General features: G+C 49.2%; 1 protein-coding gene across 3 annotated transcripts in view; it reads left to right on the top strand.

Moving 5' to 3' along the window:
- RPS6KA2 (ribosomal protein S6 kinase A2) overlaps nucleotides 1-19,541 on the top strand; it is a 338,356-nt gene that overhangs the window by 215,186 nt on the left and 103,629 nt on the right. The gene's annotated exons all lie outside the window — the stretch shown is intronic.

Here is a 19,541-nt window from a genome sequence, read left to right on the forward strand (position 1 = left end):
CAAAATGGAGGAACCTCCTGTTTCTTTAGGAGAAGTCCAGGTTTAGTTCCTGGTCCTAACATTCTTGAACTGTCACAAGTGAGGGGGAGCTCACATCTATGCAGGGCAGGGGGCCAGGCCCTCCCAACACTACAGGGAAGCAAGTGTTAGTGAAATCGTGCCGTATGTGCCACTGTCACCACCATGAGAGCCAGGAGGAAATCACACTGCTGAACATTTCAGCAAGACCAAACCTTTGGTTTTATCATCTCAAGATGTATTTTCTTCAGAGATTCAGGCTTTCCGTCTTATGCTTCCAAATTTGTTTATATATCATGTTTATTTTGTGATGGTTTGCTTTCTTGATCTTTTACTACAGAAGCACGAACTTTTTCAAGGAAGGTGTTGTGTCACCGTATCAGATATTCAGGAATCATCATCGTAATGTCTCATGACAAGTAGTATTTTGAGGGCCTGCCATGTGCCAGGTACTGGGACGAGTGTTTTGCATGTGTTACCTCATTTATTTCTCACTTCAGCCAATCAAGGTAGGATTGTCCCATTCGGCGGAGGAGGGGACGGAAATGAAGAGTAAGGTGCCTGCCTAGAATCACAGTGACTGGAATTGGCCTGGGTGGGCGGCTCCCCAGCTTGTGCTCATTTATTCTGCAGTCACTTTGTCCTGACCCACAGTGTGTGAGCTTAGAAGACGTCCGCTAAGCCAGCGTTTCTCGGGCTGCAGTGTCACCCGGGGGCTCTGGACTCTACTGCTGTTTTGGTGCCGTGCCCTGTGTGATGCTGCAGTAAGGTACCAAAAGCAAGATTCGTGTCTTGCTCAAGTATCAGCCAAATGTCGGTGTTCCTGGTCGGTGGGCAGTTTTCTCCTGCACCAGGTTAGGGCTCCAGGCTCCTTCATCTTACAGTTCCACCCCTGCCAGGGCCTGGAAGGCTCTGCATTCCCAGGAGAGGGGGGAGACTGAAGGAGAAGGCAGCTGCTTCTGAAAGGTCCACCCTTGCTCCCCTCCCATTGGCCAGAGCTTGTCACGTGAGCACACCTGGCCGCAAGGAGCGCTGGGAAATGTAGTTTGGGCTGGGAGGCCCTCATCGTGCCTCCCACCTATGAGGGGAGAAGGTGGATTGCTGTTGGCGGTGGTATTCAGGAAATGGGACTCCACGTGTAAATGATTTACATTGTCTGTTACTACTTCAGAATAAACCTTGGTAATTCTATGGAGTAGTTCCTAAGCATTATTAAAAAATCTTTTGATAGCGTGTTTGAGTTTTTCCCTTTAATGTTATAAAATCATCCTGGGCAATTGTACACAGTTGTAAATAAATTTCAAAATTAGGTCTGTACTTAGGTTGACAGCCAGCCATAGTGGAGAACTGTTAACTAATCAATACAAGTATGTGAGCACACCTCAGTTCCTCACTTCCCAAAGGGAAACACTTATAATTCAGAAGCTGTAGTTGAACGTGTGAGAATGAAATGATACCCCAGTGGGGTGTCTTGATTTCCCAGCCCTTGTACTCACTACCACCTACACGTAGCCAGTGTCATATCTACTTGTATCTACTTTGGGACATTCTGGGGGGAAAGGAAAATATGGAGAGAACCTAGGCTTCCAGAGCCCCCATCCTTGCAAGCGCTTGTCTGTACGCACGCGGCCTCCAGAGGGGCAGAGACGCCGAGAAGCGTGCAGATCCCCGCGTCAGTTGCCATAGTAGAAATCTGCTGTGTGTTTCTCAGACACTCTTGACGTGCCACCGCCTCCGATGACGTTAAAATATCCCCCGATGAATCTTTAGTCGCTGTTGTTCATTTAAACCCCCGAGTTCTGCCAAATGTTCCTGAGTTTCTGGACCAGTATCATTGCAAATAGATCATTCACGATCTGCTCAATGGGAGATGATTCCTTTTGGAATGATCTTTGTGTCCACAGCTCTTCCCTGAATTTATTGACTGAAAACTTGGCATGGCAGCCTAACTGCTTTGTCTCATTAAACTTTCAGTTGGACCCACTGTAAATTAAGGTTGGAAAAGTGACAGATGTGATCACGATCACAGATAGAAATGAGCCAATTGGGTGCGCTGTATGACTCAGTGTGTTGCATACTGTAGGGCTGTGTGCTAGGCATAGAGTACCTAAGCATTTTTCATTTATTGACAGTATTTCGTGGCAGGACTGCATGGTATATCCTGGCCATAAAACAGATTTTAAGATGTAAATTTTTATTGGCCCTTAATTGGAGTGTCTCTCTCACCACTGGGTGAGCTTATGAAACTGCTCTAAATAAATGGATTGACTGTTGCGCTGTTAGCTATGTCACCATTAAATAGAACCTGTGGTACGTTTATGGAAATAAAATGCTGTAGAAGAATATGAGAACCGGCAAACGTGCACATTTCTTTTTGAACAGATTCATTTCTCACTTTGTACAGTGATTCCTCGGTGGAGATGAACCTAAACAGAGACATCCAAGGCCCCTGAGAGTGGGGAGCCAGGAATCTGGTGATAGTTGTCATTTCTTTGGGCTTTTAATAAACATCCAAAAGGAGTTTGACGGGCTTGGCCTAAGTTTCCTATGTCATACTGTCACATGCAAACCTTCCGCAGGGGTGTGAGGTGGATGGTCACAAAGGTGTGGGGCGAGCAGAATCAAGGGAGTCATTCCCACAGGTCAAAGGGGACAGTGTGATGGTCCTGCCCGGACGCGGTCATTTAGACCCTGGTCACTGACACTGGACATCCCACAGATGAGGGCCATGTGCTTTCTTTCTTTTTTTTTTTTTAACATCTTTATCAGAGTATAATTGCTTTACAATGGTGTGTTAGTTTTTGCTGTATAACAAAGTGAATCAGCTATATGTATACATATATCCCCATATCTCCTCCCTCTTGCGTCTCCCTCCCACCCTCCCTACCCCACCCCTCTAGGTGGTCACTAAGCACCGAGCTGATCTCCCTGTGCTATGCGGGTGCTTCCCACTAGCTAGCTATTTTACGTTTGGTAGTGTATATATGTCCATGCCACTCTCTCACTTTGTCCCAGCTTACCCTTCCCCCTGCCTGTGTCCTCAAGTCCATTCTCTACGTATGTGTCTTTATTCCTGTCCTGCCCCTAGGTTCTGCAGAACCTTTTTTTTTTTTTTTTTTAAGATTCCATATATATGTGTTAGCATATGGTATTTGCTTTTCTCTCTCTGACTTACTTCACTCTGTATGACAGTCTCTAGGTCCATCCACCTCACTACAGATAACTCAATGTTGTTTCTTTTTATGGCTGAGTAATATTCCATTGTATATATGTGCCACATCTTCTTTATCCATTCATCTGCTGATGGACACTTAGGTTGCTTCCATGTCTTGGCTATTGTAAATAGAGCTGCAGTGAACATTGGGGTCCATGTGTCTTTTTGAATTATGGTTTTCTCAGGGTATATGCCCAGTAGTGGGATTGCTGGATCATATGGTAGTTCTATTTGTAGTTTTTTAAGGAACCTCCATACTGTTCTCCACAGTGGCTGTATCAATTTACATTCCCACCAACAATGCAGGAGGGTTCCCGTTTCTCCACACTCTCTCCAGCATGTATTGTTTGTAGATTTTTTGATGATGACCATTCTGACTGGTGTGAGGTGATACCTCATTGTAGTTTTGATCTGCGTTTCTCTAATGATTAGTGATGTTGAGCATCCTTTCATGTGTTTGTTGGCAATCTGTATATCTTTTTTTGAGGAATGTCTATTTAGATCTTCTGCCCGTTTTTGGATTGGCCATGTGCTTTCTCGACAAGCACAAATTCAGTGCTTTTAGCTCATAAATAGTAATTTGGTGGTTTCCAGGAACTAATTTATGTGTAATATGATACTTTGAAAAAAACACCCAAAGTTAGAGTAAAACTTATCAATTGAGAGAGAAATAAAGAAAACCATCCCACTTACAGTGGCACCAGAAAGAATAAAATACCCATAAATAAATTTAACCACGGAAGTGAAAGACCTGTATGCTGAAAACTATAAGACATTTGTGAAAGAAATTGAAGACACAAACAAATGGAAAGATAGTCTGTGCTCATGGATTTCAAGACAAGCTCACAGAAACAGAGAACAGAGGGGTGGTTGCCAGCAGCAGAGGGTGGGGGTGGGAGGAATGGATTTTTAAATGGCTATATCTTAATTAGAATTGATGCTGGAATAACTATTTTGTTTTCCAAGTTCAATATTTATATGTGCTTTAATTCTGTTTTCCACAAATGATTTTTTTGTGAATAAACAAAATTAAATTGAATGTATTTGAAAGTACGTTCTAAGAAAGCATGGAGGATAAAAATATACTGAGGTGTTTTTCCTTCAAAGTACTGTCCACATCAAATTACAAAAAATATTTATAGCTTTTACTGTTCGACGTTTTTTTTTGTTTTTTTTTCCCCTACTTGGTAAATTGGATGCATAATAATGTTCCTTACATAAAACTCTAAAAGTTTCTTTCAAAGTATTCTGGCTTTTTCAGTTAAGATGGAAATCACAACTAACATTTTTAATAGTGGAAATTTTATTACTGTCTGTTTATTTTTTGGCACTTTTTCCATAGAGAAAATAAATGCCTATTAAATTTTGTATGCATTTCTGTTATGCTATGAATTCGGTAAAAATTAATTGATGCTATAAAACTTGTCATTAAAAAAAGAACTCTCACAGTTCCGTGACACATTTGAGTTGTGAAATATAATTTGTGCTTCTAAGGTTACTGCACGTTCATGGACACCGGTTAATGAGGTCACTGGTGCCAGACCGCTGGGAGTGGTCCATGCGATGGGTTAGTAATGGTCATTTAAACATCTTTCACTTTCCCTAGAAGTTTGGTTTTATTGGACGTGTCCCCGTTCAGATACAAAGGCTTTATTTCAAAGAGTTTGTGTCCCTGGAAACCAGCCTAGCAGATCCAAATAACGCTTGATGACCCGTAGTTGAGATGGGCCCTGGCCTGCATTCTCCCGGGTCCTTTGTCTGGGCCCTCCTACCCCGGCTGCACCTGCTCAGCCAAGGTGAGATGCAAGTGATGATTTCTAAGGGCTTTTCAAGTCATGTGTCTGGGCCCACGTCCACGTAATTCAACGTGAAGGGTACAGTGGAGGAGAGGTTCGCAATGACACCAGCCGCCCAACCAGCTAGAAGCTGACCCTCATCTACGGCCTGACCTTCTGCTCGGGTCTCTCCCTGGGCCCTTGGGAAATACTGGATCCCTTCTCGGGGGAGGAAAAACTGCCAAGAGGGGACATCAGCTCCCTCGCTGGGGTTGGGCGGGGGTCAAGGTGGATCCAGGCCCCCCGGGTGGGGGTGGGCCTGTGGCGGGTCTGGTGGAGAAGGCCTGGCAGTCAGAGAGGCCCAGGGGCCGTCGGGTTGGGCACCTAGGCAGGCTCAGCCTCCTGTGTCCATGTTCCTGGCACATGTGTCCCAGGGAAAGTGTTTGTAGTGGGAAAAGTAGACGATATCAAAGGTGGACTGGCTATTTGAGTGAATTTTCAAACAGAGAATTATAGGCAATATGGATATGCAGCGGGGTGATTTAATTGCTGTGTTCTGTGTCTTTCTCCATCTAAAGGTTTAATATCCCCACTCATTCTCCCTCCATCAGATCCAACGTCCAGTCCTCCCCCGGCGGCTTTGGTCTCCCCCAGGGGCAGGCAGCCCCAGGAGGGAGGGGGCTGGGCTGAACTCCCACCCCGGGTGGGAAGTTCCCCTGGCAAGTGTGACCTTGACCTGTGCTACCCTTGGTGGGAATTGTCCACGGAAATAATCAATAAACAATCTATAAAAGGAATAGAAAAGAGTTTTATTTGAGCCAAACGGCATGAGACTCCTGGTGGAAGTTCTCGTAGCTGAGCCAGAGGTCTGATTCAGCAGGCGGGCCTGCACCCTGCATTTCAGCACCCCTACGGGTTCAGATGCCGTCTGTCCCGGAGGACCAGTTTTGCAAACCCTCACCTCCACGTTTGAGCCAAGAGGGAGTGTTTAAGCCAGGAGAGAAGCAAGGAGTGGTTACAGTGGGAGCCAAGATTCCTCCCATGCTCGCTTTGCTCTGAATAATGTAACGCGCTTAGACTTCACTGGTGAAGCCCCCGCCTCTGCTTTGCAGAAGAGAGAAGTGAGTAAGGTGTAGAACGGCCACGGTACTTGCCGGGGTCACGCGGCCCATGATACTGGTGCCAGGACCTGGACCCAGGCAGCCCCCCGACACCAGCATCCTCCAGGCTCAGTGCTCGTGGGCTCCCGTGCTCTCCTAAGGTGTATCTTTCAGACTCACTGTTTCAGAAGCCTTTTATTTCCTAAGATTTCCGAATGTAAACTCATTTTACGCAATGTCTGTACATCTGTGTGTGTGGCAGCCACGTATTCGGGGCAGGGATGAAGGGCCACAGCAGGTGCTTCCCGATAGAAGGAGCACTAGGTGAGTGTTGGGGTCACAGGACCCCGGGTTCCAGCCCTGCCTCGTGCTGTTAGTGACTCCAAGTCATTTCACTCTCGACTTAAGAATCATTTCTTCATCTGAAATGATGGATGTCCTGACGACTTCCCTTTTGCCTGAAAATTTTATTCTTCCAACTGAATCCATGGAGAGATTTCTGTTTTAAAAAGACACGGTGATCCTTATTGGTAAAGAGACAACAACCCATCAGGTTTTTTTCGTTGTTCATTGTTTTTCGGTTCATCCAGGGGGTGGGTGTTGTTGTGAGCTCTTAACTCTCTTCAGATAAAGTGTTTAGTAACAAAGATCCTGCAAAAGAAGTTAAGTGGTGAGATATTTCCAGACGTAGAGAGAATAAACAAGAAGTAACACCAAACACATTGGCCAATCAGTGCATCGTCAATAAGAACAGAAATTGCCTTTTTTCCTCTGAAAAGCTCCACTTCTCACATAAACGAAACAGGAAATGAACACTCTCGCTCCTATGAAGTGCTTTTTGTCTTGGCAAATAAGGTACCCACTCTTGCTGGATTTGGCAAGTCTGGACTCCACGCCGAAGCCAGCGCTGGAAATGGCTCTTCTCAGGACGTTTGGGAGAAGCCCTACCTGCTTCCCCAACCCCGATCAGGCGTGTGACCTGGGGTCACGCTTCTGACTTTTTAACGTAAAGACAAAGAGGTTCACAGAAGCCATTGTAATTCTTCACAGTTTAACTTCACCATTTTATATTTTAAAAAATCTTCCCTCCAGTGTGGTATGAGACGCTGTAAAGCTTTTACCAACGTGCAGCTTGTAGAAGCAGAAGCCATGCGCAAGGAGCTTGGTGATTTATGTTTACAGTTTTGGCTGCGGCAATAACTCTGGTTGTTGGGAAGTGAGCACCGTGGGTTTTTAAGTATTTGCTACATCGTGGTTTGTTAGTTTAAAATCATTCTTGTCTGTTGGTAAAAATAGGACCCCCCTCGGAACTCTTCCTGATTGTCTTAATAAGACTATTATATTTTAAAGGAATAAAAGCTTTATTTTTATGAAGGCCATTACTCAGATATTTTACTCCTTCAGAAAGTCCTGCTTTTCAAGCCGCCTGCTGAATTAACAGGGTTTTCCTGTTACAATGGCAGTTATTTGTATGGTTCCTGTTTCCGTTTTACCATCATATCGATGTACAGTTACATGTGACATACTCTTGTGGGCCGCCGTGAGTCCGTGCATCAGGACGTACGGATGGGAAGCGTGTGGGGTCCGTGTGTTACCTGTCTGTGGGATAGAGAGATGTATAATTACCTGTGATGTTGCCTAACTGCGTCCTGATCGGACTGCATAGAAATGGGTTTGAGTTTATTAGAACTGAAAATCTTTTGCCTTTGAACTCTTTAAGGTTTTTTTGGGGATATCTATAACTTTATTTCAAAGTTGGCAAAATCCCAGACCACTTCACTCCCCAGCTTATCGATTCTAGGTTGGACTCCCTCCCTCTCCAGCTCTCATGACCATGGGAATCTCAGGAAGAACTTATCCCAGGACAGTCGATACGATAAGCCCGTGGGACCTTTACGGTCTGTAAGCGGAGTGATTGCCCTGGATGCTCCCGGGGCGGGGTGCACGGAGACACCTGGCCACCTCCCCGGCAGGTGTCTGTCGCTCCCGCCCGGGTGAGAAGCAGCAGCAGCCCGCTGGTGGATGTGCGCACGGCGCGCTGTCCTCGACCCCGAGAAGGACGGATGCACCGTGCAGGCCTCGCCCTTCTCCTCCGCAGGAGATCGCAGGGTGATGCCTGCGTCCGTGCGCACAGAGCTTGCGGTTCAAGGGCGCCAACCAGACGTCAGGGCGGCTTCTCCGGGGCGTGTAAGGCCCGGAACTGGTGAGGCGTGGCCGGGCTTCGCGGGGCTGGCCTGGTCTCTGAAACAGCCTTTCCGCCTCCGGTGCAGCTTCACAGATGGAGGATAAGGCAGGAGGCTGCCCCCGCCAGAGAGGGAGGGGCACTTCCTAGTGGTTCCTGACAGCCCCGGGCACCCGCCGGGCCGGGCGCCGCCGTCCCCTGGTGGGGGAGGGGTCTCCCCACCCCACGGCCTCTGTGCCCGAGCCCGAGTGGGCTCCTCTCCCAGACTGTAGGGACCCTGGGGCCCTGGGAGCTCTGGTCTCGCATCCTCCGTGTAGGGGGCACCCATGGTGTCCTTAGTGACCGGTCCAGGTGTGGGTCCTGCTGCCCCTCGGGACCCGGGCAGCCGGAGGGACAGGAGCGCTGGCAGGTCCGGCTCCACACCCAGCGTCCCAGGTACGAAACCCTGCCCAGGGGGCCCGGGGTCTCAGCCGGGAGCCTTTGACGAGGGGACCGGCCACCGGGAGAGCCGATCAGGGACTTGTTTCATTCGTGACCCGTAGAAAGCATCTCAGTCCTCTCAGGAGCTGCTCCCAGCGCAGAGCTGGAGGGCTCCTTCCCGTGAAACCTGAGGAGTGAGCATCGCTCCGCGCTCAGGAGCGCCAGGCGACGGCCACCGCCACCGGCTGCTACCGGGAGGACGGTCCCCTTACACTGATCAGTTTTTAATTAATTTAGCTTTACAAGAGGTTTTTGTTCTTTTCCTAATATAAAATTAGTAATTGTGTATGCTTATGTCAGAAATTGGAAACACTTTCCTTCTTTTTACCAGTATTTATTAGCTACTATGTGGAAGACACTACACCAGCGTGCAGAAAATGATCAAGAAGGTTAGAATCCTTATAAATCCCACTCAGACCTAAACAGATGACATTCGGGGACGTTTTCATTCTTTCTGAAGTGCGTGCCTGCATAATTTTGCTATAATTCTGAACACAGAATTTTGTATCCCTTAAAATAACTGAATATTATAGTATGTTTCCATGTCACTAAATATTATCATAAATGAATTTTATTTTATATGTAAAGATCTGTTGTATGTCTTTAAACAACACAGAATATTCAGTGCTTTTCTTTTCCCTCGTGTGTTTCACTGTAATTAATGCTGAAATGGCATCCTTACATCCTTACATGTAAGTATTTGTCCCTCCCTCTGATTATTTCCAAAAATTTTGAAAGTGAAATCACTTGTTTCAAGATTAAGGTTTTTGGTACAAAGGTGCCGACTTGCTTTCCAGAACAAGTGTTTAATCTCAGTTTGCCCTGACAGTTGCCAGCAGGTGATCACTACAATTTGGCAAACGTTGGATATTTTTATTTTCAGCATCTTGGCTAGCTAGGTAGACAGAAAAGTCTCATCTATTTAATGGTATAGGGAGTCCAACCTAGAATCTGTGATAACTGGTGAGGTACTTTAAAAAATAATTTTCTTGGAGATTTAATTTCCTTACATGTAAACCCTCTCGTCTTTCCATTGACCACTTTTTCATTTTGTAGTGCCCGCACCTGCACGCAGACAAACACACACATCACATCACAGACATATACACACATCACACCATAGACACAAACCACACAAGTCATGCCACAGACACACACATCTCTCTCTCTCACACACACACACACACACACACACACACACACACACACACACACTAACTGTTGCTTTGGTTCCAGGTATTTTTCCCTGTTTGACACTGGCCTTTTAGTGTTGTTTATGGACTCTTAACATCTAGAACTTTTCCCGTAGTTCCATCTCTTTCTGCTTTGCCCCTGCCTCTCCCTCCTGTCCTCCCATCCTGAAAGCAGGAGGCCTTCATGTCTGCATTTCCTAGTTTTCCACGGTGTGTGTGCCTTGACCTTAAACCAGCCGGAAGGTGTTTTGGTAGCTGACGTTGGCTGGAGAGGGGCTGGGTTCCCCCGATACCAGGCTGTTCTCCGCGTCACCGAGTGCCGGCTCTCCCCCGCAGGTCAGCCTCTGTGTCCAGCGGGTCTGCCCACCAAGCTGGCAGCCCCTGCACCTGCTCCACACTTGGTACCTGTTCCAGACTTAACAATCTAGGTCAGCGCTTGACAGGCAAACTCCCCTGGAATGCTTTCCGTTTCCCTCAGATTTCTATCCTACTCCTTATTATTTCATGTAAAATTTAGAGAAATCATGTCTTTAAAAAATCTCTAAAGAAGCCCCTTAAAATTTGAACTTAAACAGCGTCATAAATATGTGAAGTGGTGGATGTTAATTACCTCGACGGGGGGAATCCTTTCACAATGTACACGCAGATCAAACCACCACGATGTACTCTCAAAATGTCTTACAATTTTGTCAGTTATACCTCAGTTAAGCTGAAACTTTAGAAAATTTAAAATAACAGAAAAACTGAGCTAAACATCCATTATGTTGGAAAGAATTAACAACATCCAGCCTTCCCAGCATTTCCTTCTACTCATTCAAGTCCACTTTTGTGTCTCCGTGATGTTTTGGTCTACTTTTCTATATACCATTTAGTTGTTAATTTTAATATTTTATCACTCCTTTGAATGTTATCTCGTTTCCCTGTTGCATTCACTGTCTTGATAATTTTGAGTTATAAGGATGGAATTGAGTTTTGTATTTTGTTTTGCATCCAAACCTCCTATCATTAGATCTAATATATTTCTTTTGGTTTATGCTAAACATACTCGCTACTGCCTTTGACTTACATTTGTAGTTCTTATTTCTATTTCCGTGCTTATTGCATTTTCTAGAATTTCCAAGGGACTGTTAAATAATGACGATAATTATGTGTGTTTTTGCAAGCCCGGTAGTTTGCGGGGGCGGGGGGCGGTTGTTTCTGTTTTTGCAGATGAAATACGAGAAAGAAAGACGAAAGCGTTGTCGTTGGCGACGTTAATCTCTGACTGTGGACCGGTTATAGCTGTCCAGGTAACTTCCTATCAGGTCGGTGGGCAGAAGGCAGCTGAGACCAGATTGCGTGACCCCTTTGTGTCCTTGGATGGCTCTCAGGAATTCTGGACATCCTGTGACACGTGTCCTGCCTGTGTGCCCTTGTGTGATTTTCTGGGAAGAAGAGGCCAAGGATTCTGTCACATTCTCAAGGATTTCGCTGCTGCATGCGACGAAGTTCCCTTTGGTGGTTACAGGGGGCCGGGAGCAGCAGTTGGGGGACGGGCTGATTCCTGGACCCGCAGGTGAGGGCGCTCTGGGCAGTGGGCGTCTGTCCTCATCCTCCAGACCAGAGATGAGACCCAGCCCTTGGGTTTCCTGGGAGCAGGGCTGCCCTGGCGTGGATGCTGCAGGAATTCCACTTCCGTGCTGCTCTTTCCGCAGTCGAGTTGGCTTTTAGATTAAGACAAAGGAGATGGGTTTCTCTGGGCCATTTTTTAGCAGACGCTTGGTGAATTTAAGTTGATCCCGGATTACCTGAGAGAGCTGTACGCTCCTGTGTGCTGCTGGTCTGAGCAGGTCTCCCTGTCGCGTTGCAGCACCCTGGGTCTCTCCTCTGAGCAGACTTTCCAGTGCAGACGGGCTGGGTCTCAGTCGCGGCTCCATTTCAGCGATGCAGTGAATTGTACATCCTCTTATAATCACCTGCTGGTGTGGCTCTCTCTGCTTGGAGCTAGCCTCCCGGTCAAAAATTATTTTCTTGGATACCTAGTACTGTTAACACGTCAGCATTTCTGTGTAGTTAATCTGTCCAAGTCTACACTCTTATATTAAATTGGAGCCCTGGGAAATGGACCAAAATTAGTTCTCTTCTTATTTCCCCTCTGGGTGTTGCCCATCTCTTACTGTCTCTCTAACTTGGCCGCCCATTTTTCATTCTGGTTTTTGAGTCACTGCTCTGAATCTTCTGGTTGCAGCTTCTGTTAATCGCTCATGCCCAGCCCCATGTATGGAAAACATATACCAAGAACAGGTCCAGGTTTTCAGGCCAGCAGCCAAGGACCCAGGCCGTCACTAGCAGGTCCCTGGAGCACCACTTCTCAAGTCATGGTTGACCTGTAGTCAACCCAATTTAAGAGTCTGTTTTTAGCAAAAAAGGTATTTGCAGAAGAGTGTTAAGAGGACCCCTGATGTTTTAATGTCTTCCTAATTTACCTCAGTAGCTCATCATGGATCTCTTTATCCATTAATTCATCTGACCCTGTTCTAGAAGCTGTTTTCTGCATACCCCCAACTCTTTGGGCCTTCACTTTACATTTGCCGTCTGCTGTGTAAATAGGACTTCTCTTTTGTGAGTCGGTAGAATCTGAGGGAAAATCCCTTTTGCTCAGTTCACCCTCTGTGACATGATGGCCTGTGCTCCTCTGGCCCTAGACCTCTGGGCGTCTGCTGTGTGACCTTGAGCCATCATTGAGCCTCTCTGGGTCCAGGTGGGTGCAGGTGTGAGGAGGGAGCGCTCTCCCTCCAGCCTCTCAGCAGGTGGAGCCCCTCGCCCAGAGGCCTGAGGGCCAGAAGTGAACAGAAAGGCTTGGGAAGACTCCAGGCCAGCGCTGGGCGATGCTCAGAAACTGAGGAGACCAGACGCAGGGGAGGCCTTGGGGAAGAGGACAGGGTTTTGCACAAACGCCGCTGTCCCCACCTGGTGAGTTCTACCCCAACGGGACCCCCAGGGCCGATGCGTCCGAGTCATCCAGAGATGAACCTCTGGCCGTACCTGGGGGCAGAAGCTCCACACCCACAGGGACGTCGTCAATCAAGGCGACAGAGGGTAGGCAGCATGGTTCCCCCCTCAGGAGGCTGGGCAGGGGAGCAGGGGGAAGCGGGGGCTGGGCACACTCGTCAGGCTGCGACCCGGCACGAGTGAGGGTCCCTTTGCAGATGCTGAGAGACAGCCGGTGGGCACTTTCAGGGGGGAACATTCAGAAATGACGCTGATGTAGGCCCCTCCTACAGAGGAAGGTAGCCTCGTCCTACAGTGCTGGCAGTGAGAGGTTGGGTTTGTACATTGGGTTTGGGAGTGGAAGAATCTCGTGCCCACCTGATGATAAGTGGTCACGTGTTCAGGCGTCACTTACAGGCGAAGCTCTAAATCCTAGTCTGGGTTGATGTGAAAACCTTTCATTCTTTATCCCTTCCCGGCTTCCAGGTGTCTCTCTTGAGAGGTAGTTATCAGGGCGACGTGGCAGCTTTACACCCAGACAGGTGGCCTTCCTCCTGGCCTCCTGGCTACAGAATTCATGGACAGTGTCTCCTGAGATGGCCCGAGGTGACGCTGGACCCACTTGGGATCCTGTGAGCCTGCATGCGACCCAGAGCTTGCCGTCTTCAGGGATGCTGTCTGCGGCGGGGCGTCCACCCTGGTCCGTGCTGGCTCTCCACAGGCTGCCCACCACCTGTCCGGGCTGGCGCTGGGCTCCGCCAGCTGGCAGTTGACGGGCTCAGGGCATCCACTGCTGATTATGGTCTAAACCATCTGGGCCTGGCTCTGCTCTGCCGCCAGGTCCCGGCACAGCTGAGGAGCAGAGAGCTGACAGCACTTGGGGACCAGCCAGGCCCACCTGGGGAGCTGCTACTGGGCCCCGTATGCAGCTGAGGGGCCGAGCACACTCAGGGAAGCCCTTCTGGGCTGGCGGCGGGGCAGGACCACTGAGACCCTGGCCGTCACCGACGTCGCCCAGGGTCACTGCCAGCTGGCGGCGGGGCAGGACCACTGAGACCCTGGCCGTCACCGACGTCGCCCAGGGTCACTGCCAGCTCTGACATTTGGATCCAGGGCCTGGTGAGCCAGAAGGAAACACACATCGAGAGCCTCCTGGGGGGTGCTGGAGGAAAGGCAAACGTAAGATGTGAGAGAGAATCCAGGACTCTAAGATTCCTTCTCATCGTCGTGGCTGACTTTCAGCTTAAAGAGTGGGCCTGTCCCCTGAGTTTAATGATTTGGAATTGGTTGTAAATTAAATTATTTGGAGGGGGGAGGTGCAGGGGAGCCAGAACCCGTCAGCAGGTGGCCGAGCAGAGTCATTCTCACGCTGCTCTCGTGTCACAGGCCAGGACGAGCGGGACCAGTCTTAGGACTGTTGAGCTTTTATAAGAGCCCCGTGCGAGCCGTTAACCTAGATTCACTGCTTCGGTTGTAGAATACAAGTGGCTTCTCTGAAGCACATCTGCATCGTTTAAAACAGTTTTATACCGTAGAACACGAAGTGTGGCTTTGGGTGAGACTTTTGTAGAAGACCCATTTTCCTTTTCTCTTTTAAGTGTTAGGGATTTACTTCATGAGCCTCTGAGAGGAGACAAGCTGGTTCCTTGTTACACAAGGGGCTGTTTCTATTTCTTAAGCCCCGTGGTATTGAAGTCCCGTTGGATGAGGGGGCTCTTCTCACTCACATGAACTTGGAGCAGGAAGCACCCTTCCCACCTTACCCGGCAGCCGCTGGTCGCCTGCTCTGCTCTCTGCTGCATCTCTTAGGGGTAGTTAAGTCAAAGCCTCTCAGTTAGCACTGCCAGGTCATGGCCCCAGGTGGACGGCTCCGACACGGGGCATCCCGTATCCTAAGGCCTCCGTCCCCTCCTGGACACCCGGGTCTGCTGAGACGAGGCCTGGCCACTCGGGGCCGCTGAGGAAAGGCTGTCCTCCGCCACAGTGGACGGACGCTCTAGTGGTGGCCAGGATCAGGTGACCTCGAGGAGAGCATGTATGTACACCCCAACCTGGAGGAAGGTCCATTTAAATTATTGTTACTACTGCTGAAAGTAATAGCCCTGGGTTTCTTTTCTTTTTGAAATGGTCGGTAGGTTGAACACATTTCCCTCAGGGTGGTAGCGAGGGCTTGCACCCCAGATGCACACGCTGGTGAGAGGCCAGGAGCCCCGGGAAACAAAACACCACGTTGGGCTGAGAAGCGCTCCCAAAGGATCACAGGACAGGCCACCTGCATGGGAATGAGTGACCACTGGTGGCATTTCTTGGGACCTACGCTCGAGGAAGGGTCAGGGAAGAAGAAAAGAGAAAAGAAAAATAAGACAATTCTAAGGATGGCGCAGGCTCGGACCAGGAGGCCGGTCTTTCCCTTCGCGGGGGAGCGATGGGGGGGGAAGGTGCACCCGAACCCGTCTCCCCTGTAGCACTTGGTCCCCTGTGCCCAGCGCCCGGGATGTTGGTGACAACTCCATTCTCTTCTTCTGCTACTACTTACCTGTCCCTGTGGACGTGGGTTCTGTGCCCCTACCCAATGGCACATCCCCTCTGGGCATGTCAAGACCCTGAACCCCGTCTGAATTCTGATCACGTATCTCAAGGGGCGGGCATGGAAGACATTGTTCCTTACGCCGCCTTGTGACACATGCCCTAGGAGAGTCATTTCTTCAGGAAGACAAAGCAGGTAATGTATTAACTTTGTATCTTCCTTCGTTGTGCTTGGTTACTGTTTACTGTAAGGTGCTTGTTAAGACCTTTAAAGAGATGCTGAGACTAGTTTTTCTTTGAAATAAAAATCTATTTCATTGAAGCACGTTGAAATATGTGCTTTACAGTCCCAGGGATTGGACAGTAGATCCAGACCCATAAGGTAGGAAGGTGTGGGGCGCGGTGTGCGTCGGTGTCGTGGCTCATGGCCTGTGTCCAGGTGTGGCAGGGGGTGTGCAGTCTGAACGGAGCACACATCTGTGTAAACAGCTCTGCTCTGCACCTTGCGGCACTAGTGACCAGGAAGCTTCCCGTGGTGTGACTCCGGGTCAGCTCACACCCGCATCTTCTCCAGTGTCTTCCTGAACACCGTAAGAAATGATTGATAGCTCTTGGAAAATTGGGCCATTGGTCCTAGCATAGATGTCCTCTTTTTGGGAGCATTTAAGAGAACACGATGGCCATTTTTACTCAGACGTGTCACTGAACTAGTGGTACTTTAGGCCTAGGATGTGTGTACTGACTACAGCGTAATTATTAACTAGTGTTTAATAAGGAAAGTGTTCATCACTTAGCGCCATGCTTTTCCACCCATTCTGACCGAAGGTCTCAGTGTTCAGAAACTGTCTGAGGACTTGCGTGTTTGGCGGATGGGTACACGTTTGGGAAATGAGGTGGTACCAGTAAAACTCATAGGTCATATACTCCTGCCCCAGTGTGTCCTCCCGAGTTATATACTTGGAGCTCTCCGTGTGTCGAAAAAGAAAACACAAGCTCTGCTGAACCCCTGCTCTCCGCACTCCACACATCAGGAGATGGCAGTGCCTGGAGGGTCACGCTCCAGTCCCAGAGGCCTCCCGCTCCACCCAGATCTAATCCTCTTGTGAGGACTTGGACATCCTCACAGTGCTCATTTGTGAACGTCAGAACCCTGTATTCCCTCATTCTAAATGGCAAACGTTATACTATGTCCCCAGCTCCACCGACTCGAAAGCATACTCCTTTTCCCCGAAGATCGCTAAAACTCTCTGAAACTCCAGCAGGATCATCACCCCAGGATTCCTGCCTGACTCAAAGCACGGGAGACCCAGGCTGGCTGTCCCCGTGTTCACAGTGGGGTCCGTCTCGGACGAGCCACGGCTGACATCCAACTGCACAAGCTCACCTCTCAAGTGTCCTGACTTTGAACTTCCTCCCACTGGGCAGGCTTCGCGGCCCCTTAGACTCACCCACTTCCTTCATGGGGTTTTCCATCATCTTAGAGGACATTTCCTTTCCCCAGGTGGGGCAGACTACAGTGACACCCCACACCTGTGACACCTTGGGCACGGCCCCCATCCTGTGGGAGGAGAGCAGCCTCTCCCGCCCTCTCATCGGTCCTGAGGGCTGTCGCTGGGGCACACGTGTGGTCCAGGCTGTCCCAGGCTTCCTGCATGGCGGGTGAACTGGGGGGAGCACGTCCTGCAGGTCATTATAGGGGATATTAGGAAAGTGAGGGTTCAGACATGGGGATTCCGTATATAAATTAGAGCCCAGAATGATTTCAGGTTTTATTTTGATCTCTTGATACTTACCTGGGAGTAACTTGACTGTCTCGTAATTTACCTCTGTTACTTCCTTACATTATAGAAAACCCTAGATGTTTTAGTACGTGGCATTATATCTTCATTAACATTTTTTTTTTTGCTAACGGACAGCCATGCAAACCCAAAACCAATTTTTCTCCTTTCAACTTGGGTGACGGAAAAACTCTCTCAGTTAGGATGTTGGGTAGAGGAGATATTGGCGTAATCCAGTCCGTTCATTTTCCCCAAGCTCCACAACAGAACTTCAAGTTAACTTTAACTGAGTCGCAGCCAGGCACTACGAGACACCACTCAGCGTGAGAACAGTCCAGTTCCGGGGTGCCCCGAGCTGCCCGCTGTCGAAAGTCTACGGGGGCTTGGTTCCCAGGACCCCATTTATGTTGGTCAGAGAGGCTTCAGGGCTTCACCTCCGCAGGCGAGCCTGGGAAGGACGCCCTGCAGCCGGGAGTGTATCCCTGTGCACTCAGGCCTCCGTTGTGTCTGCTGCTGTGTGTCGGGGCAGGGAGCTGCCCGGCCCACTGTGCAGACGGGATGAGGGCGTACTCACCGTGGGCTCTCGCCCGTGCACAGTCAGCGCCGTCGGACGACCAGAAAAGACAGCATATTTGGTAAAGCGGGGTATGATTCGTAGGTACTGGTTAGTGCCCCTGGCATCTGGGTGTTGGCATTTGGCTTCTTGGCACTGGTCTAACTGGGAAGGTGTGGAGTTGTTGGGACAACGGACACCAGTGATACACCCAGTTCATGCCCGTCACCCCAAGACTCCAACAGGCTCTTAAGGTGGCCTCGGTAAGAGGATGGAACACGTTTCTTAGAGCAGTGTACTCTTACCAAGGGTACCCAGACAAGCCTTTGGGTTTGGTTTGGTGTCTGGTAGAACTTTTTGGAAGACTGTAGATCCTTTACCTGGAATAAAGATGCTCAGTTCAGACAATTGGATGCGAAAGTGTTATGTTCTGCATGAGAACAGCAACTTCAGATTCTCTCTTGATGATGGTCCTCTGTTTAAAGGAAGGTGTGCGTTGTTTCTTGGTTCATCTGGCCTCACCAAGTGCTCCTGCCCACACGTGTCTGTTCCAGGCCGTTTCCGACGGTGTTCCTTCCTGGGCGTGGGATTCTCCTGCCCTCTAAGTACTAAGTGATCTTCAACCACAGCTCTTATGGAAGTTCACGTTCCTTCTAAGATGAAGGACCGGTTTGCTGAAAAAGACCCAGTGATTCAGAGGGGAAATGAGCATATTTAGGTACTTTTCAGTGGGTGTAGGAATGGTCTTTCCCATAATGTCAAGTATTAAGAGGAAAGCCTTCAGGGGCTCACAGGTCAAGAAGAATGAAAATGCGATGATAATGACACAGAGGAACCCATTCGGGTGAATTGAGCACCTAGTGTGCAGGGCCAGGTCCTTCAAACGGCCGTTCACATCGCGGCAGGCAGGCGACACAGCTGCTTAGGAGCTGGAGTGGGGTCTCCTGTGGAAGGGAGGCTTCCTGATGACCTAGAACTTGGGAGAAGGAGCAAAGAACGGCCCGGGAACAGACTGCTTGCTGAATCCCCAGAGATTAGCTCTGGATGAAGGACGTGCTGATCATTCCTGGCTCATCAGAGACAGAGAATCAGAAATCACCTCTTCTTCCCCCAGATTTCCAGACACAGCCCCTCCGTTCGGCGCTCACTGTCTCCAATGCTCTGCCCCCTCAAGAGCCGCACATACGTACTTTCATGCTTGTCTTGGTGCATTCAGGCTCCTGTTACACAATTCCACAGACTGAGTGGCTGATGGACAGCAGAAATTTACTTATTGAGGTCCTGGAGGCTGAATGTCTAATTCAGTGTCGGGTGAGGACCCGCTTCCTGGTTCATGGATGCCGTCTTCTCGCTGCGTCCTCACGTGGCAGAGGGGCGAGGAAGCTCCATGGGTCTCTTTTGTAAAGGCAGTAATCCCATTCCTGAGGGCTCCACCCTCCTGACCAATCACCTCCCAAAGGCCCAGCTCCTATTACCATCACATTGGGGTTAGGGCTTCAGTCTTTGAATCTCGGGGGACACATTCAGTTCAAGGCAGTGTCCTGGCACGTCTCTGTCACCTTCACCCTTAGTGGTCCCTTGTCTAGAGGCCAGCGTCCCTCAATCCCTTTCCTTTCCTCAAAAAGGATGCTCTTGATCGATGATGACTCTGTGTCCTCTGTCAGAATGAAGAAATCTCAGATTTTTTTTTTTTTTTTTGCGGTACGCGGGCCTCTCACTGTCGTGGCCTCTCCCGTTGCGGAGCACAGACTC

The sequence above is a fragment of the Phocoena phocoena genome, chromosome 12 (assembly GCF_963924675.1).
Source record: "Phocoena phocoena chromosome 12, mPhoPho1.1, whole genome shotgun sequence".
NCBI lineage: Eukaryota > Metazoa > Chordata > Mammalia > Artiodactyla > Phocoenidae > Phocoena > Phocoena phocoena.